The sequence below is a fragment of the Panthera uncia genome, chromosome B4, assembly GCF_023721935.1.
Source record: "Panthera uncia isolate 11264 chromosome B4, Puncia_PCG_1.0, whole genome shotgun sequence".
Lineage (NCBI taxonomy): Eukaryota > Metazoa > Chordata > Mammalia > Carnivora > Felidae > Panthera > Panthera uncia.
Window position 1 is genome coordinate 94,304,673 of NC_064809.1, and position 26,220 is coordinate 94,330,892.

General features: G+C 38.2%; 1 protein-coding gene across 1 annotated transcript in view; it reads left to right on the plus strand.

The window, feature by feature from the left end:
* Positions 1 to 26,220, plus strand: part of TRHDE (thyrotropin releasing hormone degrading enzyme) — a 383,274-nt gene that overhangs the window by 46,050 nt on the left and 311,004 nt on the right. The gene's annotated exons all lie outside the window — the stretch shown is intronic.

Below are 26,220 nucleotides of genomic sequence, written 5' to 3' on the forward strand. Positions count from 1 at the left end.
AGATGAGAAGACTGAGTATGAGCAAGTTTAAGTTAGTTGTCTGTTTTTACACAGCTTCTAAGTAGTGGAAGTGGGAATGTAGGCTACATCATCAAGCTTCTTCTACTGTTATCTTCTTACGAATGACTTAAGCGTGATACTTTCATGCTTGGAGTGTGTATTCTGGTGAAGGCTGAGGCTGCAAGTGGGCAAAGCAGACAGATTACATGAGAATTTCAATATGGTAGAGATAAACTGTAATAGCGACATGGGAGCTGTCGGCATATGCAGGGGGAATGCCAATGGCAGCCTACAGAGCAAGTACGTGGGTGCCAAAAGGGAGGGAGTGGTAGGGTGGAGGGGTTGGGAACATTCAAGGCAGAACAATGAAATGTGTAAAAGTATGGAATATTTGGGAATGTTGCTGTAGTAAGACATCAAGGTGGATGGCAGGGGTGGGGTGGCAGGAGGAAGGATGTGGTAAGGGTGGGGCTGAAGAAGGAGGCATGGATAAAAGCACGGAGGACTGGGTGTTCCTCCTAACGAGCTTGGGTTTTTCCATGTAAGGAAAGTGTAGCCATCCAAAGGCTTTTCATAATGGAAAAATCATGATTATAGGTAGTAGCACATGCTGGTGTCAATGTCCTTTAGCCAAAGACACATCTGTAATAGGAAAACTGAATTTGTTGCTCATTGCAATGAGGGCACATCTGTGCTATGGGCAATAGGTGGGTATTTCAATAAGAAGGTGTTATAAAGGGCTTGCTGAATCTGGGTTATGGTTGGGTGATTTTGGGGAGGGTCTGAAAAAGTGGAGGCTCATTCTGGATTGGGGTCCATCAGGAAATAGGGGTAATACTATGATTTGGTCCAATAACAAATCATATCTAAAAGAAGGACAGGGACGGCTGGGTGGCTCAGTGGGTTAAGCATCTGACTTTGGCTCAGGTTATGATCTTATGGTTTGTGAGTTCAAGCCCTGCGCCGGGCTCTTTGCTGACAGCTCAGAGCCTGGAGCCTGCTTTGGATTCTGTGTCTCCCTCTCTCTCTCTGCCCCTCCCCTGCTCATGCTCTCTCTCTCTGTCTCTGTCTCTCAACAATATTTCCATGTTAAAAAATTTGAAAAAAAAAATAAAAAAGGGACAGAAAAGAGGGGTTTAAAACTGTATTTGGCGAAGGTGCAGAAGTCCCTCATATTAATTGGAGGGGGATGTTTGGTATTTTTGTCATTTGTAAAATGAACTTCTTTGTGTGCGCTTAGAAAAGATTATGAAGGGGTCTTGGTTTTGGTCTCATTTCATCATAGTGACCTTGGCTGATGTTGGTGTTGTTTGAGATTATTTATACCAACAGAAGAGTTCCATGGCCTAGCTGTGAGATTCAGGCGAATCTCTGGATGTCGGGGGCTGCTTTTCCATTTCTCAGTGGTTAGGAATGCAGTGTGTAAACTCAGCCTGACCCTTCTCATATCCTGTCTCCATTATGTCCCAGCTGAGTAACTGTTGAAAGATATTTACTTTCCTTGGGCCTCAATTTCCCTATCTGAAAATGGGGCTATTTTGAAGAGTTATGAATAATATATGAGATATGTACCCAACATAGGAACTCCTAAATATGTAAAGCAAATGTTAACATACTTAAAGGGAAGAATAGGCTGCAATGCAGTAGAAATAGGGGATTTCACTTCCCCACTTTCCACAACAGATAGATCATCTGGACAGAAAATCAATAAGGAAACACTGGATTTAAAGTACACATTAGACCAGCCGGTCTTAAGAAACATTTACAGAACATCCCTTCCAACAGCAGCAGGTATACATTCTTCTCAAGGGTGCATGGAACATTTTCCAGGAGAGATCATATGTTATAAAACAAGTCTTAATATATTTAAAAAGATTGAAGTCACATCAAGCATCTTTTCTGACCCCAGTGGTATGAAACTAGGTGGTAAAAGATCTATGCACTTAAAAGTGAAAGATGTCAAAAGAAATTGAAGAAGACACAAATCATGGAAAGATAATCCCTGCTCATGGATTAAAAGAATTAATATAGTTAAAATATAGTTAACATTCCCAAAGCAATGTAAAAAGTCAGTGCAATCCCTTTAAAATTCCAATAACATTTTTTACACATATAGAACATCCTAACATTTGTATGGAAACATAGAAGACCCTGAATAGCCAAAGATCTCTTGAGAAAGAAGAACAGAGCTGGAGGCATCACCTTTCCTTATTTCAAACTATGTAACAAAGCTATGGTATTCAAAACAATATGGTGTCAGCATAAAAACAGACATGGTAGATAAATGGAACAGAACAGAGAATCAAGAAATAAACCCACACATATATATGTGGTCAATTAATTTATGTTGGAGGAGCCAGGAGAATAAAATGGGGAAAGGGCAGTGTCTTTAATCAGTGGTGTTGGTAAAACTGGACAGTCCCATGAAAAAGAATGAAGTTGGATTCCTCTCTCACACCATACCAAAAATAAATTCAAAATAGATTAAAGACTTGAATGTAAGACCTGAAACATAACACTTCTAGAAGAAAACATGGGGGAAAAGCTGTTTAACACCAGTCTTGGCAATGACTTTAGATTTGGCACCAAAAGGGAATGTAACAAAAATAAAAATAAACAAATGGGACTACATCGAATAAAAAAGCTTCTGCACGGCAAAGGAAATTGTCAACAAAATGAAAAGGCAATCTACCTAATGGGAGAAAACATTTGCAAACCATGTATTTGGTAAGAGGTTAATATCCAAAATATAAAAAGAAATCATTCAACTCAATAGCAAAACACCAAAAAATCTAATTAAAAAAATGCTCAGAGGAACTGAATAGACATTTTCCCAAAGAAGGCATGCAGATAGCCCATAGGCACCTGAAAAGATGGTCATCATCACTAACCATCAGGGAAATGCAAATCAAAAGCACAATGAGATCTCACCTCACACCTATTAAAATGGCTTTGATGAAAAAGATCAGAGAAAACAAGTGTTGGTGAGTATGTGGAGAAAAGAGAACCCTGTATAATATTGGTGGGAATGTAAATTTGTGTAGCCACTATGGAAAACAATATGGAGGTTCCTCAAAAATTAAAAATAGTACTACCATATGATCCAGTCATTCCACTTCTGGGTATATATACAAAGGAAATGAAAACAGTATATCAGAGAGATATATACACTGCCATGTTCATTGCAACATTATTAACAAAAGCCAAGATATGGAAACAGCCTAAGTGTCCATCAACAGATGAATAGATAAATGAGATGTGGTACATCTATGTAGTGGAATACTGTTCAGCCATGAGAAAGAAGGAAATCCTGCCATTTGAAACAACAGGATGGACCTTGAGGGCTGTATTCTAAGAGAAATAAACCAGAGAAAGACAAATACTGCACAATATTACTTATATGTGGACTCTTAAAAAAAAGTTAAACTCATAGACACAGAAAGTAAAAGTTTCCAGGGGGCTAGGGGGTGGGGCAAATAGGGAGAGGTTGGTAAAAGTTTCCAGGGGGCTAGGGGGTGGGGCAAATAGGGAGAGGTTGGTAAAAGGGTACAAACTTTCAGCAATAAGATGAGTGAAGTCTGAGGAGCTAATGTAAAACATGGTGATTGTAGTTGATAACACTGTATGCTGTATTGTCTAATTGAAATTTGCTAACAGAGTAGAACTTAAATGTTCCTACCAAAAAAAAAAAAAAAAAGATAAATGTGTGAGGACATGGATGTGTTAATTAACTAGACAGAGGAATCCTTTTACAAAGTGTACAAACGTCAAATCACAATTTTGTGTATCAATTATGTATCAATAAAACTGAAACTATAAAAAGGATATATGCGGAGATATATGTAAAATACTTAGGAAAGTGCCGGGCATGTGGTAAAGTCTCAATAAATGCTATTAGTAGTTGTAGTAAGAGGAAGAGAGGAGGAGAGGAGGAGGAGGAGGAGGAGGAGGAGGAGGAGGAGGAGGAGGAGGAGTGGTGTTTTGGCAAGATAATTCCATTTAGAGGGGACAGTAGGTGTGAAGAAGGAGAGAGAAATTCATTAGAAGCATTGTCCAAAAACACACAAGATAGCTGGTTCTCTCTTGAACCTGTGCAGTGGAAGCAGGTGTGGAGAGAGTGCACAGACAGTGAGAGCTAACACTGGAAGGACTTGTTCACTAATGGTGGGTTGAAGGCAAGGAGAGGAAACGAGACAGTCTCCATTTGGTTCTGGTTTGGATGAATGGGTAGCAAGTGAGGTCACCACTAGAGATCGGGAATACAAGAATAGAAAAGCACATTGAAAAGCAGACATTACAGCCAGATGGAAGTGTTCAGCAGGCTGCCGGTGATACAGGACCGAGGCTCAGGGGAGGGGTCAAGTACCAGAGGCTTTTGCACTTTCTAATCTCTCATAGAGAGGCCAGCTGTCTAGGTGAGAAAAGAAGTGTCACTGACCTCACCCCCAGTGCCTCCCTTGGCTCCCTTCTGTAGGACTGTGGGAAATGGCTTCAGTTATTTTGTATGCAGTATCAAACCTAGACCCACCTCAACAGACTGTCAAAAGTTATGGATTTGTCTTTAATCAACAACATGAAATTTTTCTGTGCCAAGATCTTGTCAGAGATTTTTAACCTTGAACTCTTTTCAGCACAATACTTCATCAAAAGCTTGGATGGGAAAAATAGTATGTATGGGATGCCTGAAAAGGTGTACAGCTTATAGATAGTTTATTAGATGTTTTATGTATCACCTATGCACCCATCTATCCACCTATAAATCTATCATCTATCATCTATTTGTTTTTATTAATCTGGCCATAAGATTTGCTGGGTAACTGGATTGTTTCATATTGGCTCTTAATAGGATTGCGTTTACTGGCCTGTGATTTGGCATTATGCCATCAGCCTGCATTGAGAAATATTGTTAACAACCAAGGGAACTCTGGTTTACTCTTTTATTCACTGTTTTAATATACTGGAGAATCAGAGTCTTTATATTGCACCAAAGGGAATTTATAAGGACTCTTGGGAAAAAAATCCCTCTCAAACATCAATAACATATTTCCTTTCTTGACATGGTGAATTGGGTAGCTGATGATGTTTCCTTCTGTGCACTGATCACTGGGAAGCTCAGAGTAAAATATATGGTCCTCAATGAAGCATCTGATTATTGTGGTGTGTACTCATGTACTAACCATACCTCTAGTTTTATTTTCTCTCTCCTATTTTTATTTTCCCTGAAAAACAATTTTTTTTCAATCGCTCTAGTCTTGTAATGGCACATTGCTTCAGTTCTTGTTTGGAATGAGGAGTATATATGTGTACTGGAGCATGCACACACATACAGAGAATCATATATTTTTTAGTAGCGTTAATGGAGTGATCTGGACAAGTGTATTCTTATTCAAGTGAAGTTGGCTCTTCTATGTGAAATATAAAGCAATGCCTTAATTTCGATCATCCTGGAGCTTTACCTTGATGGCAAAGAGATATTAAAAAAAGTACAATATGTGATAAAATATGGGCCAGCCCTTTTGCTCATATGCATAGTGTATTAGAAAAAGCTCTGCATTTAAAATCAGAAGATTGGATTTCACCTTTCTTGGTCTGTTACTAGCTGTGAGGTCTTGGACAAGCTGTTTAATCTCTATGGATTTTGGATTTCTTGGGGAGAGCATGAAAAATCTTTTTCTACTTACCCTTTTTTTTGAGATAAAGAGAACAAGTATGTGTGAGCAGGTGAGGGGCAGAGGGAGAGAGAGAATCTCAAGCAGGCCCCATGCCCAGCACAGAGCCCAATGTGGGGCTCAGTCTCACAACTGTGAGATCATGACCTGAGCTGAAATCAAGAATTGGATGTTCAATCTACTGAGCAACCCAGGCACCCCAACCTATGTTGCTTTTACAGCAAAGGTTAAATTGGGAAAGGCATGAGCCTCTATAAACTGTATAGAGGTATAGGTATGATTGTTATTTAGGCTTTAATTCTACATAGAGTATATTTTAACCTAGTCGAAAGGGTATCTACCTTAGCTTTAGAACAAGAGTCACCAACTCAAATACTAATATGAATGAACAAGGTGAGAGAAAAAGAAGTTTGTGATTCTCAATAGTTTTTTGTCTCATTTTTGAAAGATCCATTAGTAAGACATATTTAACCTATATCTTAAGTTTACAATAGGAAAATGCAACTGACACCCAGCCCTGGTGTGAGGGGTACGTAACAGGATGTGGCAGAAACAGGCCAGCAGGGGAGGGAATGTGCCCTGAGCAGGAGGCAGCTACTATTTAGTGCTTTCTAGTGGTTTCCAGCAGGAGTGGGAGATGGTGTTCACAGATGACTTTTTTCAAGAGAATATAGAAAATTAGATTTTGTGTAAGTTCTCCTGATTTATAATTTTAACAATAATTCAAATTCTAAAAAATTATACTGTGTAGCCTTGTTCAGGGAAAACCAAACATGATATTCAGTCTTTGGGCTACTAGTTCATGATCTTTGCTCTGGAAAGAATTTTCAAAATTCACCTTGGGTTTGAGGCCACATAGACTCAAGAAAGGATACATTTGTAAGTTGTTTTTAGAAAGTAAGTGTGCATCCATTTTACCACATGTTACAAAGATTTTTCTCTAGTGAATATTCATTAAAACCTATACATTGTGTTCTAAATATATTGTCTTGTTTCTAAAAGGCACTCTTTAGTGTGAATGCATTATAGAGGCATACATTAAAATGCAAGGCTAATATAGTTGTGAAGTACCAAGGTAGCAATATTTAAAATGAGTATTTGTAAATAATGTACAATTTTGCTTAGTGTTGATGTTCTCTGCCTAGTTGTTGATAACATGTTATATATATGGTAGTCCTGGAGGCTGTGTGCTACTAACATCAAAGGAACTGTTGTTGACTGTTCACTTTATTATTGTATTCTCTATGGATAGGAGGTCACAAAATATCAGGAAGAAAATAGGATGCAATTTAATTACCTAGATTATATATAAATGCAATCAGTCCTCATTACTTGCAGATTTCATGTTTGCGAATTTGCCCCCACTTGCTGAAATTTATTTGTAATCTCAAATGGCACTTTCATGGTCATGCTCAGACATGTGCAGAATGGTGAAAAATTTAGGTCACCTGATATGAATGTTCCCAGCTGAGGTGAAATAAGGCAACATTTTGCCTATTTGTTTCAGCTCTCATAATGTAGACAAATGTCCTTTTCATGGTTATTTTAGTGTCATTTCTTTTCTTTTGCTGCATTTCTAGGCTCTTTTGTTGGTGATTTCACTGTTTAAAATGGCTCCTATGCCTAGTGCTGAAATGCTGTCTAGTGTTCCTAAGTGCAGAAAGGCTGTGATGTGCCTTATGGAGAAAATACATATGTTTGATAAACTTTTGCAGGCGTGAGTTATAACATGACCGTGCTGCTCAATGTTAATGAATAGATAATATATATTAAATAAGTTGTCTTTCAACAGAAGCAGATATAAGACAAAGTTATGTATTGATTGGTTGATGAAAATGTGGCCAGAGGCTTTCAGGAACCTAACCCTGTCTTTTCTCTAGGAGCAATGATTCAGTATTCATTAAATCAGTGTTAGCAGCAACTTCACAGAACATGCCTACTGAAAATAACTACTGTGAATAGACTATGTATGAAAATATTGAGATAATTGACTATTCTTTCAAATGGTACATACACTTGTAAATACTACTTTAGTATTGAAAGAAGTATCTGACAAATTCAGTAGTAGCTACATAATAAATTATAAGTGAGTTTTTAGTAGAGATATCCTTGTTTGGGCATCATATAATGATAGATAGAAGGGGTACACAAGCACTGGCTGGGACCCTAGCCCACCTGGGTTCTTGTCCTAGCCCTGTTACTGATTAGCTATAAGATCTTGGACAAGCTATTTTTACTCTCTTTGGACTTGGTTTTCTCATCATTAAAATAATGAGAAGAGTGCTTATAATTAAGAAGGTCATAACCAATTTGGGATTACACACTAAAATTGAAACCGTAAGCACATATGAAATGATGTATAATTAAGCACATAAATGAGGTCCTATTGGGCAGTGGTTTTCAATCTGGATGTGGACAGTAGAGATGTCGTTAGATTTAGCTTGTTAGAATCACAGCAGAATTTTTCAGATTAACTGCATATCACCCCTTCTCCACTTTATACTGTCCTAAGAAAGTAAGAATGTGTTCTCACAAAATAAGATTTGGAAATGAGTGTTATATGAGTTTCGAGAAAAGGACCATGGTCTACTTGCTGTCATTCTCAGGATTTGTCCTTCCCAAAGCTTCACTTACATGGTCACACCTCTAAAAGGGTTACTTTTTTTTATTCCTGCCCTTCCTGCAACCAGGTTATTCAGTGTTTCCTATGCCATGTTTCTCTTCCTTGAAACCAAAGTGTATAACAGAATTGGGCATTGAACCTGGAGTAATCAAACTGATTCATGTTTAGTGAATACGTACTGAATACTTGTTTTATCAGTTTAAAACCAATTAGAACCTTAGAGACACCTGAGGCTCATAGGGGTTAAATGACAGACAAATAAGTAAATTTTCCAAAGCCATGACTAGAACCTAGGTCTCCCTGGTGCTATAGTCCTTGTTTTTTTTTTTTTTTTTTTTTTTTTTTTTTTTTTTTTTTTTTTACCGATTGTCCCTAAGAATGTAGAAAAGGCTCCATGAAGGAGGTAGGGGTGCTGGTGATGGGGAGGATTTATAGCAAAAGGAGAGATGGGTCTTTCACATTACCTTAAAAATTTTTTTTTAATTTTATTTCAATCCAAGTTAGTTAATATATAGTGTAATAATGGAATAGAATTTAGTGATTCATCAGTTACATACAACATCTAGTGCTCATCCCAAGTCCTCTCCTTAATGCCCATCACCCATTTATCCCCCACCCACCCAACACCCCTTCAGCAACTCTCATTTTGTTCTCTATATTTAAAACTCTCTTATGGTTTGCCTCCCTCTCTGTTTTTATCTTATTTTTGCATCATTTCCCCTATGTTCATCTGTTTTGTTTCTTAAATTCTACAGATGAGTGAAATCATAGGATATTTATCTTTCTCTGACTGACTTATTTTGCTTAGCATAATACACTCTAGTTCCATCCATGTTATTGCAAATGGCAAGATTTCATTCTTTTTGGTTTCTGAGTAATATTCCACTATATATACATATATATATATATATATATATATATATATATATATATATGTGTGTGTGTATATATATATATATATATACACACATACATATATATATATATATATATATATATATGTATACACACACACACACACACACACACACACACACACACACCAACCTTCTTTATCCATTCATCAGTTGATGGAAATTTGAGCTCTTTCCAAACTTTGGCTATTGTCAATAGTGCTGCTATAAACATTGGGGTTCATTTGCCCCTTCAAATCAGCATTTCTGTATCCTTTGGATAAATACCTAGCAGTGCAATTGCTGGGTGATAGGGTAGCTCTATTTTTAATTTTTTGATGAACCTCCATACTGTTTTCTAGAGTGGCTGCACCAGTTTGTGTTCCCACCAACAATGCAAAAGAGATCCTCTTTCTATGCATCCTCACCAATACTCGTGTTGCCTGAGCTGTTAATTTTAGCCATTCTGACAGATGTGAGGTATTATCTCATTGTGGTTTTGATTTGTATTTCCATGATGATGAGTGATATGGAGCATTTTTTCATGTGTCGGTTGGTCATCTGGATGTCTTCTTTGGAAAAGTGTCTATTCATGTCTTTTGACCATTTCTTCACTGGATTATTTGTTTTTTGGGTGTTGAGTTTGATGAGTTCTTTATAGATTTTGGATACTGGCCCTTTACCTGATATGTCATTTGCAAATATCTTCTCCCATTCTGTCAGTTGCCTTTTAGTTTTGTTGATTGTTTCCTTTGTAGTGCTGAAGATTTTTATCTTAATGAGGTCCCAATTGTTCATTTTTGCTTTTGTTTCCCTTGCCTCCAGAGACATGCCTAGTAAGAAGTTGCTGCGGCTGAGGTCAAAGAGGTTTTTGCCTGTTTTCTCCTCTAAGATTCTGGTGGTTTCCTGTCTTACATTGAGGTCTTTCATCCATTTTGAGTTTATTTTTGTGTATGGTGTAAGAAAGTGTTCCAGGTTCATTCTTCTGCAGGTCGCTGTCCAGTTTTCCCAACACCACTTGCTGGAGAGACTGTCTTTTTTCCATTGGATATTCTTTCCTGCTTTGTCAAAGATGAGTTGGCCATACGTTTGTGGGTCCATTTCTGGGTTCTGTATTCTGTTACTTTGATCTGAGTGTCTGTTTTTTTTTTTTTTTTTTTTGCCAGTACCATACTGTCTTGATGATTACAGCTTTGTAATATAGCTTGAAGTCCGGAATTGTGATGCCTTCAGCTTTGGTTTTCTTTTTCAACATTCCTTTGGCTATTTGGGGTCTTTTCTGGTTCCATACAAATTTTAGAATTGTTTGTTCTGTTCTGTGAAGAATGCTGGTATTAATTTGATAGGAATTGCATTGAATATGTAGGTTGCTATGGGTAGTATCCATATTTTAACAATATTTATTTTTCTAATCCATGAACATGGAATATTTTTCCATTTCCTTGTGTCTTCTTCAATTTTTTTTAAACTTAAAAAAATTTTTTTTTTACATTTATTTATTTTTGAGAGAGAGACAGGGCATAAGTGGGGAGGGGCAGAGAGAGAAGGAGACAGAATCCAAAGCAGGCTCCAGGCTCTGAACTGTCAACACAGAGCCCGATGTGGGGCTCGCACTCACGGACCGCGAGATCATGACCTGAGCTGAAGTCGGACACTTAACCGACTGAACCACCCAGGCGCTCCTTCAATTTTTTTAATGTTTACTTATTTTTGAGAGAGAGAGTGAGAGAGACAGAGTGCAAGAAGGGGAAGGGCAGAGAGACAGGGAGACACAGAATCTGAAACAGGCTCCAGGCTCTGAGCTGTCAGCATGGAGCCTGACACAGGGCACAAATTCAGGAACCAGTGCTCAAACTTATGAACTGCAAGATCATGATCTGAGCTGAAGTCATAAGTTTAACCAACTGAGCCACCAGGTGCCCCCTTCAATTTCTTTCATAAGCTTTCTATAGTTTTCAGTGTATAGATCTTTTGCATCTTTGGTTAATTTATTCCAAGGTATTTTATGATTTTTGGTGCAATTGTAAATGAGATTGATTTCTTGATTTCTACTTCTTTCTACTTCTTCATAGAAATGCCACAGATTTCTGTATGTTAATTTTATATCCTGAGACTTTGCTGAATTCATGCATCAGTTTGCGCTATTTTGGTGGAGACTTTTGGGTTTTCCATCAAGAATATCATGTCATCTGTGAAGAGTGAAAGTTTGACTTCTTCCTTGCCTATTTGAATGCCTTTTATTTCTTTTTGTGTCTGATTACTATGTTGAACAACAGTGGTGAGCATGGCCATCATTGTTGTGTGCCTTACCTTAGGGGGAAAGCTCTCAGTTTTTCCCCATTGAGGGGTGATATTAGCTGTGGGTCTTTTGTATATGGCCTCTATAATGTTGAGATATGTTCCTTCTATCCCTACTTTCTTGAGGGTTTTTATCAAGAAAGGATGCTGTATTTTGTCAAGTGCTTTTTCTGCATCTTTTGAGAGGATCATGGGTTCTTATCGTTTCTTTATTAATGTGATATATCACATTGATTGATTTGAGGATATTGAACCAGCCCTGCAGCCCAGGAATAAATCCCATTTGATTGTGGTAAATGATTCTTGTAATGTATTGTTGGATTTCGTTGGCTAGTATCTTCTTGAGAACTTTTGCATCCAGGTTCATCAGGGAAGTCGGTCTGTAGTTCTCCTTCTCAGTGAGGTCTTTGGTTTTGGAATCAAGGTCATGCTGGCCACATTGTTGATCAAATGGCATCTGTTATCTGTTGCCTGTTACCAGGACTAGAAGTCTGACTTCCTGGTAGTCGGCACTTCAGTCAACTGCATCTTAGTATGGGAGTTGCCAAGGAAAGCACAACACAGTCAGGCGCTGATTAGAACAATGCTTTACTCACATAGAGGAGACAGAGCAAGACCAACTCCAGTAGTGGCCATCAGCCCCCACTAGCCAGTGGGTGCTTCCCAGCAGCAGCCACCACAGGGTAATTGACCCCTTTTGTGCTGCCATAGAAAGACTCTGTCTCCTGCCCATAGAGGACATAAGTAGCAGTGGTGTTGGACAGGTGCCATATGAAGCACATCCTTAAGCAGAATGGAGGAGTGAGCATGCATTGAGACTGAAACAGGGAAAGATATTCCCAGGCAAGGTGATAAGCCCAGTACAAGCCATGAGGGTTCTTTTTGTTTTGGTAAGGCCCAGGCTCAAGGCCCATTCTTATGCAGCTGAGTGGGGTCAAAAGACTGCATGCATGAGACTGCCTTTCCTAACACACATAGAAGTAAATACATCATAAGAACTATACAGTGGAAGTAAGTGTGAGAAAAAAAATTGGGTGAAAAGTCAGACATGAGCTAAATATTTCTATTGTTAAATTATGTGCAGATTGGTCATCACAGAAAGGCTCCAGAATTAGGCAGGGAAGTTCAGGGTCTGTGAGGGAGCCATGCCCCACTTTTGACATGGTTAAATGTGGAGTAGATCTGCCAAAAAATCAGAGTCAGGGTAGGGGGTAGTATGTAACAGCAGAAATAACAATTTTGTATTGAGAATGACTTCCTCCTGAAAGAGTAGAATATTTTTCCCCCTTTGGATCTTTGCAGACCTTCATTTAAATCTCTAGGTGTATCAGAAGAAGGCCTCTTACACCACCTTTAGAATTATTATTATTTTTTAAATGTTTATTTCTTTATCTTGAGAGAGAGAAAGCATGTATACAAGCAGGGGAGGGGCAGAGAGAGAGGGAAAGAGGAGATCCCAAGCAGGTTCTGCACGGTGAGCGCAGAGCTTGATGCGGAGCTGTCTCAGGAACAGTGAGATCATGACCTGAGCTGAAATCAAGAGTCAGACGCTCAACTGACTGAGCTGTCCAGGGGCCCCCACCTTTAGTATTATTTTATGAAACTCCTTAGTGAGTAACTATATGTAAGTGATATTCTTTCATCTTTCTCCCATCAACATCTTTGAAGACCTTGGGTATGACTTGACATTTCAGAAAACACTAGTGATGATAATGGTAAATGTTTGGTGAATTGTGCTTCTGAGGTATCGATCATCATTTGGGAGCTTTTGAGCTAAAATATTCCTCTCAGGGGTAGCACAAAAAAGCAGCAAATTGTTCGAAACAAAATGAAAAAAGAATTAGAAGAGAAAAACAAAACAAAACTCGGTGGAACTCTTTTGGCATAAAACATTGCCCACAGTCATTTGCTCCGTATTTTTAACCTGAAAAAAGAAAAAAAAAACCTCTTATTTGTTCTGTAGATGTAACATAGTTACGGGTAGAAAATATTTAATTCTAAATTAAATCCTAGCTTTTTCAGTGTAAGCCTGCACCCTCCAGTTTTATTCTCACACCTTTCCTCTCTTAACAATTCTTTGTGTATTTTATTTTATTATAATTTATTTTTTTATATTTATTTATTTTTGAGAGACAGAGAGAGACAGAGCACAAGTGGGGGAGGGGCAAAGAGAGTAGGAGACACAGAATCCGAAGCAGGCTCCAGGCTCTGAGCTGTCAGCACAGAGCCTGACACGGGACTTGAACCCGCAAACCATGAGATCATGACCTGAGCTGAAGTCGGACCCTCAACTGACTGAGCCACCCAGGCGCCCCAGTTCTTCATGTGTTTTAAAGCATTGTATGCCAAAGAGATTTTGGTCTCTCATCTTCAGAGATTTATGTATTTTTTACATGTTTATTCAAATCCCAGAAAGGAAAAATCTAGAGAAGAAAGCCAGTAAAATAAACGAATACTTCTGTTTACTAAACAGCATTTTGTAAAGGAAAACCACAATGGCGATTTTGCTGTTGTATTCAGAACTTGATGCTTTGGGAGTGAAGGAACCATATAAATATAACAAATAGCAACACCAACAACAAAATCAGGGATTTTTTAACTAGGGGGAAAAATCTAGGAAAAAAGTGAGTACTATTCTTTTATCAGAAGTGTTTTACATACACACACACACACACACATATACATATATATATATATGTACATATATATATATATATATATATATATATATATGGTATATATAGTTACCATTTCTGGTACCTGTAGATCTCCATTGTTCTCAGCCTTTTGAGGATTTTAATCGATGATTATGAAGCCAAGTCTCTGTCTATGTTTAAGCACCACAGTGAAACCTTTCTATGGTAAGGATGATTTTAATTACTTTAAAATGAAGAAGTATTTAGTGAAATTGACAATACAGCCAGCCAGTTCTTTTTTTAATAGTAGGTTTGGGGCTTTTTGCCTGAATTAACTAGATAACTACGTGTTGTGCAGTTTACTTCTACACAAAATTTGATTCTTGGTTTATGAGACTACAAACCAAGCACTTGATGTAGCGTATTCAATCAAGGAAGTTGTCAGGTAGTTGGGGTGGGGGAAAGTCTTATTCTTGTAGACTACTCAAAACGATCATCAGTCTAGTCCTCCAAGTAGTTGGCACTCTTAACAATTAGAATATAGAGACAATCGAACAGCAAGAACATTTGAAAGGGTCTCGGCTTTCTTTATAATCACCAACTCTTCCGTGTTCACAAGGAAAATAGTCTTTTTTATTGTTCTTATTTTTAAAGGACACCTATAAGGTAAAAAACAAAAGGTACTGATTTTTTGTCAAAAGAGACTAATTCTATGTCCCATCATGGTATTTACTAGGCCATGTGACTTTGTTCTAGTTTATCTTACTGTACTTTCTCTATAAAATAATACTGTTTGGATTAAATAAAATATAAGCTTAGGGAATTCAGAGAACAGAAAAATTAAGGAGCAAATATTATAGATCAACACTGGTTTGCCCACTTTTAGTCTGCCAGGTAAGCACAGGTAACTCTTCCCCCAGCACACCTCCATCATTCTTGCTATCATCCCATCAAAGAGAGTTTGTTTTGGCGTCCACACAAGTGGAACTACACTCTGAGAATAACAGATAATCCTTCATATTTGACAAGTTAAGCTTTGTGAAAACTTGTTGCATTACTCTACGTTACATTACTCTTTCTCATTTTGACTTGGATGGGAAGGAGTGGCAGCGACCTTGTGACCCCTATTTGGAAACTTCTGGGCCAGGTTATTATCTCTCTCTCTCTCTCTCTCTCACCATCTTTGCCTCTATCCCTATAAGCTCTATAGTTGTTTGATTTTACGATTCTGTTTTGTTTAAGCATACATTTATAAGCTGGAGAAAAAGGTAGTCTATTACCAGATTTTGATTTTTTGGATACTCTTTGTAAGGACTTTTATCTTATTCATACCTTCTACCAACAGAAAATGGTTTGAGCTCATGTGTCCGGTGAGAAGGAGGGGTACAGAGGTTAAAGACACTGAACAGGAGCTCTAATTAGTGAGAATGGAATCTGAGTGGGAGAGCCTTTTTTTTAATCCCTTAATTAATATTAGGGGATACAGAGAAAATGGGGCATAGTGGTGAGATTTGTGGGTTGGGCAGTCGTAGAAGTCTGGTGGAGGTTTCCCAAGTTGATAAGTATTGGTTGGGAGAACAAATGAATGAATAAATGTTTTTTCTCACATCATTAAGTCCTCCTGATTAAAGTACTTAGGGTAGATTCATGATGTTCTAAAACTATTTTTATTTGGGAAATCATTACAACTTAATCGATTATCTAGTAGAACACATTGAATCACCAAACTGACCATAGAGATTTCTTTTCAGATTTCCACAAAATATTCATAGTGACATTGCCAATAGAGAAAACTACTCTGATCCCAGAATTAAGAGATGATGTACATCATTTTAGGGATGATTTTTTTCTGCTTGCAGACTTAAACACTTTTTTTTTCTTTTGAAGCTTCTTAAATCCCAGATGAAACTAGCTCTTAGCAGTTGTTCCCTTTTATGGGATTAGTTTTAAAAGAAAATAAAAAGATGTAACATAAAATTAACACCTAAGCTATTTGATTACATATCAGACCATAAATATAAAAGAACTAGCTCTGACTTTCAGAAGATTGTTTTGGGAGTTTTTTCTACTCAGACTTCTTTTTGCCACTTGTCTCTCACTTACACATTTCCCCCTCAATTTTCTCACTGGGAGTGTGTACAGGGCAAGCGGCCCAGTTTCAGTAATTGTCCTTGCCTGGCTCTTGCCTAATCAACACCAGTCACTCTGGTTTTTGCATACTGACGTGCATTGTAAATGGCCCAGGAGTATCATAGGGAAAAACCTGGCTTACCAGGTTTAAGCAATGTCAGGTTATAAATTACATCAACCAAAGCCAAAATATTGAAATCTGAGACTCCAAAACCCCATTTTGAGTTTAAAGCTAGTTAGTATGGGTGTATTTTCATTTTTCTGTGTACTGACACACACTAACATTACATTTCTACAAAGGCTGGCATTATAGGATGGATTAGGTGTTCAGGGACAGTAAAGGCAGAAGCTGGGTATTACCCACACATGATAAGTAATTGCCTAATTTGGAATTTCTTTTTTATGGTAGGTCACCTTCTACAATTTAATGGTTCAAATTTAAATTTGATGTATATTCTTTTCATAAATAGGACTCACATTTTCTATTGGTGTTCTTTTTAAATGCTTGCGCATATGTCTAAAGATAAAAGAGATAATCTTACACGTACCTCTGAATTATTGATGACTTAGTTCATCATGATCTTAGGAAGATAAAATAGGGAAGCAATTTGTGTTTTTATGATTCGGGGGCCTTGGGTGGGAGCATACAGATCATCTTTATTCTAGATATTTCTGAGGTTTTAGTACATTTCCACCATGTTATATTTTAGAGAGAAACTATGCTGCATATGCATCATAAGCGGACTGAGCCAGGAAGAAATTTGCTGAAATGGTTTAACATGACAAGATTTAACTTTACATGGAGTGAAGGAATTTTACAGTGAGGAAAAGTTTGTTTGCTGCTAGCTTTGTTTGCCTCATCATACTGTTAATTTCAAGGGATTCTCTTAATTGACATAATTCTATATGAGTAAATAGTTTATTATTTGTTTCAGCTAATACTGTAATATCTAGTTTATTTAACAGTTAAATCATATAAGCTTCTGAGTAATAACTTATCCTTCTGGCATCCCCATTTTAGTTGGTCCCATTTCTCTGATGTTATCAAAACTGTCTGTATTAAGATATGAAAAATAGTTTCTTGTAAATTTTGTAAAGTTCGTATTCATCTCATCATGAACACATTTATGGAGAGTTCACCATATTCTCGTCTTTTGCTAGACTTGGGTTATAGTGCATGCTTCCCAGCCCACAGTCAACTGATTAGAAGAAGATGAGAAAATCAGTAATTATCGTACATTGTCTATTGTGATAAACCAAGCAGAGGGCATTATGGGACTGCTCAAGGTATATACTTACTTTCTGATAATAAATAGAGCATAGTATTGGTAGAGTTCATCCACTTCAGATAAATAAGCCTTTAAATTTTATAGTTGACAGTAAACTCAGCAGTTTGAAAGCAAGATTTAGGCTACAGAAAATCCAATTTGATTTGGAAATGTGAATTGGACATATCTAGTGCAAATCAAAGAAATCAGAGAATTACTAAAAAAGATACTGAGATGCATTGAGCCCATTTTTCTTCTCCATGTTGATGATGCAGACCTCTTTGAAGTGGGTGTCATGTAATGTTTTAAAAGGAAGAAAATGGAACTTATCAAAGAACATTGATTCCTTTGGTTTTTAAGGATATTTCTAGCTTGTTCCAATTTTGTTTTACTACTGTATTACAGGTTGCATTGGTAGATGGTAGAATCATGTATCTTCATTTTAAAGAAGAATAAGTGGTGAAAGTAGAACATTTTCTTTGATTATTGTTCATCCCATTTAGATGGAAAAAAAAGGTGGGTTTTTTTTCTCTGGTTTGCACTGTAAAATGACTTATTTTATCCTATGTCAGCTCCTTCAGAGAGGATAAGGATGTCTTGGGGATTGGTCCCCGAAGGACTCGCTCGTCCCGGATTCTACCAGTTTGTTCTCATCAATATTCAAGAACACTGGTATGACAGGAGGGGGGCGGGGGCAGAAGCATGGGAAACATAAGGGAAGCAGAGAGATGAAAGTAGGACTCCAGAAAAGATAAATGGTTTTGCTGTCAGTGCAGTGTAATGAAAACGAAATCAGTGTAGGCAGCGCCCATTTCCCACATCATGCCTAGCCCCAAACACTGCTTTAAATAAAACATATTTCTTTTATTTCCCATTTCTTGCTTGCTAACTTAAAGATAAATGACTTGCTTGCAAGTGCAGTGAAAAGGAAATAAAATCAGTAACAGGCAGTGCCCAAAATGCCCCAGCTGCTTAACGGTCTGGCCTTGAGCAATACACAGTTTTTATGGAAAAGTTTTACTGTTCGCTGTTAAGGAAACAAAAGCAACTCGCCCCAACCCCCGCCCCCAGCTCTAAAAATAAATAAATAAATAAATAAATAAATAAATAAATAAATAAATAAATAAATAAAATAAAAGCAAAGAAAAATAGAACTCCAAAATCAACGCTCAAGAAAGCCAAAGCAACTGGGAGTCATGCACGTAGTTGGTTCCTGTGGCTACCGCGACAGGAACTGTGCGAGGCCGAACGTCCCCCACCGGAGCTTCGCGCAAAGTGCTTGGCTTCCATGGCTGCTCTCCTGCTTTCTTGCGATGGGAGAGCTCGCAGTCATGCCCCTGCAGCGGGGGGTCAGCGCTGGTAATTAGGACCAGGGGTGTTTCTGGGTAGGCAATTGGAAAAGCAATTAAATAGTTTGTGAGCAGCCGTTTGGGGCACTCTCAAAGGCTGGCAATTAGGCAGCTCCCTAACTGACGCAACTAGGCAGTGGGACACACGGGGCAGGGCAGTTAGCGTTTGGAAGTAGAGTAAAGGCACTTTTGTAGCAAAAATAATAGGGGCCATCTAGTGAGAATCTCTTCCTGTCCCTGACACTAAGCTCAGGTCGTTTACATCTCCAGTTTTTTTAACCTTTAGAATAGCGTTTCTCAAACAGCATCTGATTCCCCAGGGCTTGTTAAAAACTGATTGCTGAGCCCCACTCCAGGAGTTCAAATTCAGAAGTCTAGGGTGGGACTTGAATTTGTTTGCATTTGTAACAAGTTCCCAGGTGATATTGCTGCTGGTGCTGAGAACCACTGCCTATGTAAAGCCCTCGGTGGTAATGGTCACAATGGCAAACTTTGAGCACCTACTATGTGCCAGGTGCTTTGCTCAGCAGTTTACATCTGTTATCTCATTTCACTTTTACAAGAAGTTTATAGGATATCATTTATCCCCCCTTATTTTTTTATTTTTTTTAAAGTTTATTTACTTTTGATTGAGGAATTTTTTAAAAAAATTTTTAATCTTTATTTTTGAGAGAGAGACAGAGTGTGAGCAGGGGAGTAGCAGAGAGAGAGGGAGACACAGAATCTGAAACAGGCTCCAGGCCCTGAGCTGTCAGCACAGAGCTGGGCCCGAACCCACGAACCGTGAGATCATGACCTGAGTTGAAGTCGGATGCTTACCGACTGAGCCACCCAGGCGCCCCTAAAGTTTATTTATTTTACTTTATTTTATTTTATTTTTTTTAGTGTTTATTTATTTTTGAGAGAGAGACAGAGTGTGAGCGGGAGAGGAGCAGAGAGAGAGGGAGACATAGAATCCAAAGCAGGCTCCAGGCTCTGAGCTGTCAGCACAGAGTCCGACGCGGGGCTCGAACTCACGAACCGTGAGACCATGACCCGAGCTGAAGTCGGATGCTTACCGACTGAGCCACCCAGGCGCCCCTAAAGTTTATTTATTTTAATAGAGAGAGAGAAAGAGAGAGAGAGAGAGCGAGCATGGGACGGCTGAGAGAGTTATGACATCACTAGTTATGTCTATGGCTTTGGCCAGTTGTCTGGCTTGTGGGAGCCCAATGCCGACCATTTACAGGGGGTTAGGGGACACCTGGGTGGCTCAGTCAGTTAAACGTCTGACTCTTGATTTCGACTCAGGTCATGATTCCAGGGTTGTGGGTTCGAGCTCCACTTTAGGCTCCATGCTCAGCATGGAGCCTGCTTAAGGTTCTCTCCCTTTGCCCCTCTCCCTCAACTCATGCTCTCTCTCTCTCTCTCTTTCAAAAATAATAATAAAAAAACAACTTAAAAAATGATTTGACTATATAAGAGAAAAACTGAGTTGAGATGAATGCACTCCTCTATATTCTTTTCTTCTTCTTTAATTATGCCTCTTCCATGGCTAATTATTCATTCCAAAGATATTTTTTTTGAGCATTTACTATGTGCTGGAGAGCAGGCCAACCACTGGGCCAGAGTGAGGCATAAAAGACTGACAGAGACACTGCACTGGGAGACCTTCCAGTATAGCCCCTTGCTACTCAATGCTCTGGCAGCATCAGCATTAGGCTTCATCTGGGAGCTTGTTAGAAATACAGGGACTCAGCCCCAGCCTGGACCTATTGAGTTAGAATCTGTATTTAAGAATCTGTATTGAGTCAGAATCTGTATAATTGCCCAGAAATTTATACATACATTAATGTTTGAGAGGCACTAAACAACTCAGCTTTTCACACTTTCTTTTCTATTCTCATTCACTGAAATTATTGTCCATGAAAGACAGTCTGAACTAGGAGAAGGTGGATACATTTCCCAGAATGAACAAAGTAAATAGGAACATATAAAAATATGAAGTCCCTGACTAGTGGTCATCAGGTGCTTGATTAAATGTCTCTGGTAATAGGGAGGATGTTCATTACCTTTTTATCGCTTCTTCAACTTCTGCCTCAGGGCCAAGCACTTTGGTGGTACCCAGTGAGGACTGATGGACTGTTCAAATGGCGAGAAATGAATCAAAATTAAATAAGAAAATATAGGTTATTTCTGAGTATTTACCAATATGTATTAGTGTCTTACTACGAGATCTAAAGCTAGGATAAAAATTGTAAGGAAAGCTACTTTTAGCAGTTTGAAAGTTGTCTGAATTGAGAAATGCTAAAAATTTGGCATTTGGAATAGGAGAGCGAGGTAATCCAGGTGAAAATAATTGAGGTCTAGTTTTAGAAAAGAAGGTGGTTTAGGGAGATATTGTGACGAATTTGTGACAGTAATGGGATTAAAATAATAGTTCTGCACTACTGAAGATTTCTTGTTTCGTGCATTAAAAATGGATGGACATGGGCTGAAGGGACCCAGTAGGTGGAAATTCACAAACCTCAATGATTAGGTATGGATTAGATCAGGAATGCATGCCTCTGTCATTAGTAAATCTTATCTGATCCTCTTGGCTATGTAGCCTGGATCAACTTCTGAAGATAGAACTGGGGACAAAAATATCAAAAAACCACCAGACTAGTCAGTGATTTGCATTTGAGGCCAAGGTGAAGTGTTACTTTGAACCTTGGTCATCGGTATATTTTTTCCTGGGAGTGGATAGACTTTTTATTGGAAATCTTATTCCTCAAGAAACATAGGTTATTAAAAAAAAACATTATTACACTGGATAATTCAAATTTAAGTGACGGTGCATGGAGAGAAGTGATGTTTTATGGTCCAGATATTTGGGGATTAAGGTCAACCTTTGATTTTCTATAGCTAGTGACATGGTATAATTTTAAGTTTATTGAGAGTCCTCTGAATGACTTTTCTAATTACCCTCTCTTCTTTTAATTCTTTTAAAGTGGAAAGAGAAGAGCACCAGTGGCTTCTACTGTTAGAATTGTATTTCAAGGGGCACAGTGTAAAATAATAACATTATAGTGCTCACAGAGAGCAAAAATCTCTGTGTAATATATTGTTCAGCAAATCATTCATCATCATAATTGCCATACTCGACACTTTGCTCATTTGTAGATTTTTCTTTTCTCGCCAGAAATTTTCTTCAGTAAAAATGATTTAAAGAGTAGCTATAGGGTTCAATCCTATCCTTCATGATAGATCAGGGACAAGAACAGTGTATTTTCCAAATCTGCTTTCACTTGAATTCAGTTTATTGTGATTGCACATTCCTCAGGAGCTTGCCAATCATAGAGCATTTTCTTTATGTTCTCTTGGGGGCGAATTCCATGTTCTGTCAAGAGATTTAAGGAAGTAGACCCTGTTACTGCTGCTTGGCCCTTAAATGCCATTTTGTATCCATTTTAGGGAGACTCATTCTTTGAGCCATGGAAGTGAAGTTCAAATGAACCAGTGGGCACACATATGTAATCTTAGAAATTACTTTGGCACATAAGCATCCTTTATTTCAGTCTTTTCTTTGGTGGGCCAGAGAAATAAAGAAGACAGGAATAAAAACAAGTGACTTGGCACCAAAGACTAGACTATGCTGGGGTATGCTTCCCCTGTCTTCTGCCAACCACCTCCCTGTACACAGACCACACCTACCGGAGTATGAACAACCAGAAGGCAGGGACGGTGCCAGAATCATGTAGGCTTGTCCCATAGTGCTTCATGTATAGGAATTGTAAGATAAACATCTTTCAAATTGGGCTTATTGAATAAAAAATGTAGTAAAACATTTCCTGGAGACTGTGCCAGCAATTCAGAATATTCTGTTTTATATTTCCTGTGGTAATATTTTTAAGCCAAAAATTGGAGACAGTTCTTTGATGAGTGGGCAGAATATTTGAAATCAGATCTGCCTTGAAAAACCTAGGGTGTATGATTGCCATATCTGTATTTCTGTTAAAGAATAGGTTCATGAGCAATTATTTCAAAAATGCTTAGTGAGCAAGTGGGATAATACTTTTAAAATATTTAAAAAAAGTAAAATGTGTAAATTCAATGTGATATTCCTTAGACATAAGCACATCTAGAGTAGTCAGGAGTGGAGCATTTATGTGGGGTGGGAGGAAAAGCATTTATGGTGAAGCTGGAGATGGAGTTTATTTTAGGTGCTAGTAACAGGGAAAAAGAATTCTGGCATTTATTAAGAATTTACATTTGTTATCTCTTCTAAAACCCTGTAGGCAGGTTTTTTTCCCCTGAACTTTATTTGGAAATTATCAACAAATATTAATTTGTATATTTAAAGTGTCTAATGCGATGATTTGATATACATATATATTGTGGAATGATTACCAAGGGTATTTGGGTGTTTTTTTTTGGTATTTTCTAATTTTTACTATTATTATGTTTAATTGTGCTACAACACACATAACATAAGCTTTATCATCTTAATCAGTTTTAAGTGTACAACTCAGTGGCATTAAGCACATTCACGTTGTTTTGTAACCATTCCCACCATCTGTCTCCAGAACTTTTATCATCTTGCAAAACTGAACCTTTGTACCCATTAGACAGTAACTCCCATTTCTCCCTCCCCTCAGTCCCTGGCAACTACCATTATACATCTTTCTCTGAATTTGACGACTCTAAGTACCTCATACAAGTGGAATCATGCTGTATTTGTTATTTTGTGACTGGATTATTTCACTTAACATAACGTTTCCATCCATAATGTAGCATGTGTGAGAATTTCCTAAGGCTAAAGAATATTCCATTGTGTAGATACGCCATACCTTATTTCTCCATTTCTCCATGAATGGACATTTGGATTGCCTTCCTCTTTTGGCTATTGAGCATAACGATGCTATGAAGATGGGTGTTCAAATACCTGTTCAAGTCCCTGCTTTCAGTTCTTTTGGGTATATACCCAGGGATGAATTGCTCGATCGTATCGTAATTGTATTTTTAATTTCTTGAGGAACCTCCATACTGTTTCCCACAGTGGCTCCGTTTTACAGTCCCACCACCAGTGCACAAGGGTTCCAATTTTTCCACATCCTCGCTAATACTTTCTCCCCCCTGTTTTGTTGTTATTGCTGTTTTTAATAGCCATCCTGACAAGTGTGAGAAGGTATCTCATTGTGGCTTTGATTTGCATTTCCCTAAAGACCAGTGATCTTGAGTATCTTTTCAAGTTCTTATTGGCCATTGATGTATCTTCTTTGGAGAAATTCAAAAGACTATTTAAGTCCTTTGCCTATTTTTGAATAGGGCTGTGTGTTCTTTATTGTTGTATAGTTGTAGAAGCTCTTTATATATTCTGGATACTAATCTCTTATCAGATATGTGATTTCCAAAGAGTGGGTTGTTTTTTCATTCTTTCATTCAAAGGACATTTGATAGTATCCTTTGATGTACGGAAGGTTTTTTTGTTTGTTTCTGTTTTGGATATAGTCCCATTTATCTATTTTTTTCTTTTATTGCCTTTTGGCACTCCTATTCAAGAAATCATTGCCAAATCCAACATCATGAAGCTTTGCCCCTATGTCTTCTTCGAAGAGGTTTATAGTTTAACTCTTAACATTCTGGTCTTTGATTTATGTGGAGTTAATTGTGGTCTATTGTCTTATTATGCTTGTTTTACTACTGGGAAACTGAAGCTCAGAAGAGGCTATTTGACCCCAAAGTCCGTGCTGTTTCTACTCCACACTTTTCTTGTGTTGAAGCACTGTAAAATCTCATAGACCAACCCAAGAAAGTCAGCAGCTCATAGGATCTCTCTTAATCCTCAGAATATCCATATTAATTATCTATAAATGACTGTCTTGGGAATTTCCTGGGTACTCTTTTCAGATGTTTAGTTGCACTAATGTCCTTTCAGACTCAGATCAAACGATTGGCCTTTTTAGGAAGCTTGCCTGTGCTGGAACCCCCGGGCTAGGTTAGGTGCCTATGGCATGTTGCCATATTGTGTTTTAGTTATCTCTGTGTGTGTCTGCTACACCAAGAGTCTCTGAGCTCCTAGCCCCTTGCTACTCAGAGTGTAGCCTGTAGACCAGCAGCACCAACATTGCCTGTAAGCATGATAATAATGCAGACTCTCAGGCTCCACTCCAGACCTATTAAATCAGAATCTGCTTTTAAGGAAACCCCCAAATGATTTGTTTGCCCTTGGATTGAGAAGCACTCTCCTAGAACATGGTGAGCATTCATTATTTGAGCAAATAGATGCAACAATAAGTGATGTTTAAAATGCATGTAGCTCAGTTCTGTGCTTGAGTTTTAAACGAGTGTGGATGCTCAGACTTACTGGAGTGTAGAAGTGTGTGCTGAGAGAGGTCCTATCCTTTTGCTGCTGCACCTGCTCTTTATTGGCAGGCTGTATGGCTGGAGGGAAAGAGAAAGAATCAGGCTCCTCATGCAGGATAGACTAGCTACAGGCACCTACCTGTCTAGATGCTCTGCCCAATATATCCCAGGCAAAAGCAAACGACTCTCAGTACCATGTTTTGATGCCAAAAGAAAGGAAGGGAAAAGTAAATCTAAAACTTCATTTTTAGACTTCCTTCAGAGACAACGGATAGTTCTCCTTAATTATTTATGGTGTTACCTTGGTGGTATTTATAGATTATGATCAGGTTCCCTCCTTGAAGCTCATTCTCTAGACTGTATAAATTTAGTCTCCCCGAGTGTGTCTCATATGTCTTTTCCTCTGAGCCAAGCCTGCAATGCATTCTATTCCCCTTTGCTTACTCTGTGATTTATCTGCATTATTCCTAAACTGCTGGAGTTAGAAGACTTCCTGCTTATGGTCTTTGGCTGGTTTAGATTCACCGCTGCCTCCCTGGTTTCACATGCTGTTCCTAATATGCATAGCTGAGAGTTGCACTGGGATTATTATTATTTTTTTGTTGTTGTCAGCCCGGTGCAAACATTTCAATGTAGTAGAGTGGATAAATACTACTGCATGGACTTGGCTGTACTTAAGCATGGTGCTAACAGCTCTTTTAGGTAGGAACTTGAGATCTGTGAAAACATATCAACAATATCAAATAAATCCTCAAACAGATCCTGGAAAAAAAACTTGTAGAAATTTCAGATTGGTAGGAATTTTCTGCTAATTGGAACTTGTAAATATGTTTCAGATGACTTTTTAAACAAATGTCACTGTGCTGCTTATGTTTTCACACAGAGTATTGGAAAGGAATGTGTTTTCTCTTTCTTGGCTAAACTTATTTATTAGATTGATGCCAAGCTTTTCCTCTGAAGCTTTTTATTGCCAGTTTGGGGCTTTATTCCACCATCCCACCTCAGGCAAAAATCCTATTGTTTTCTA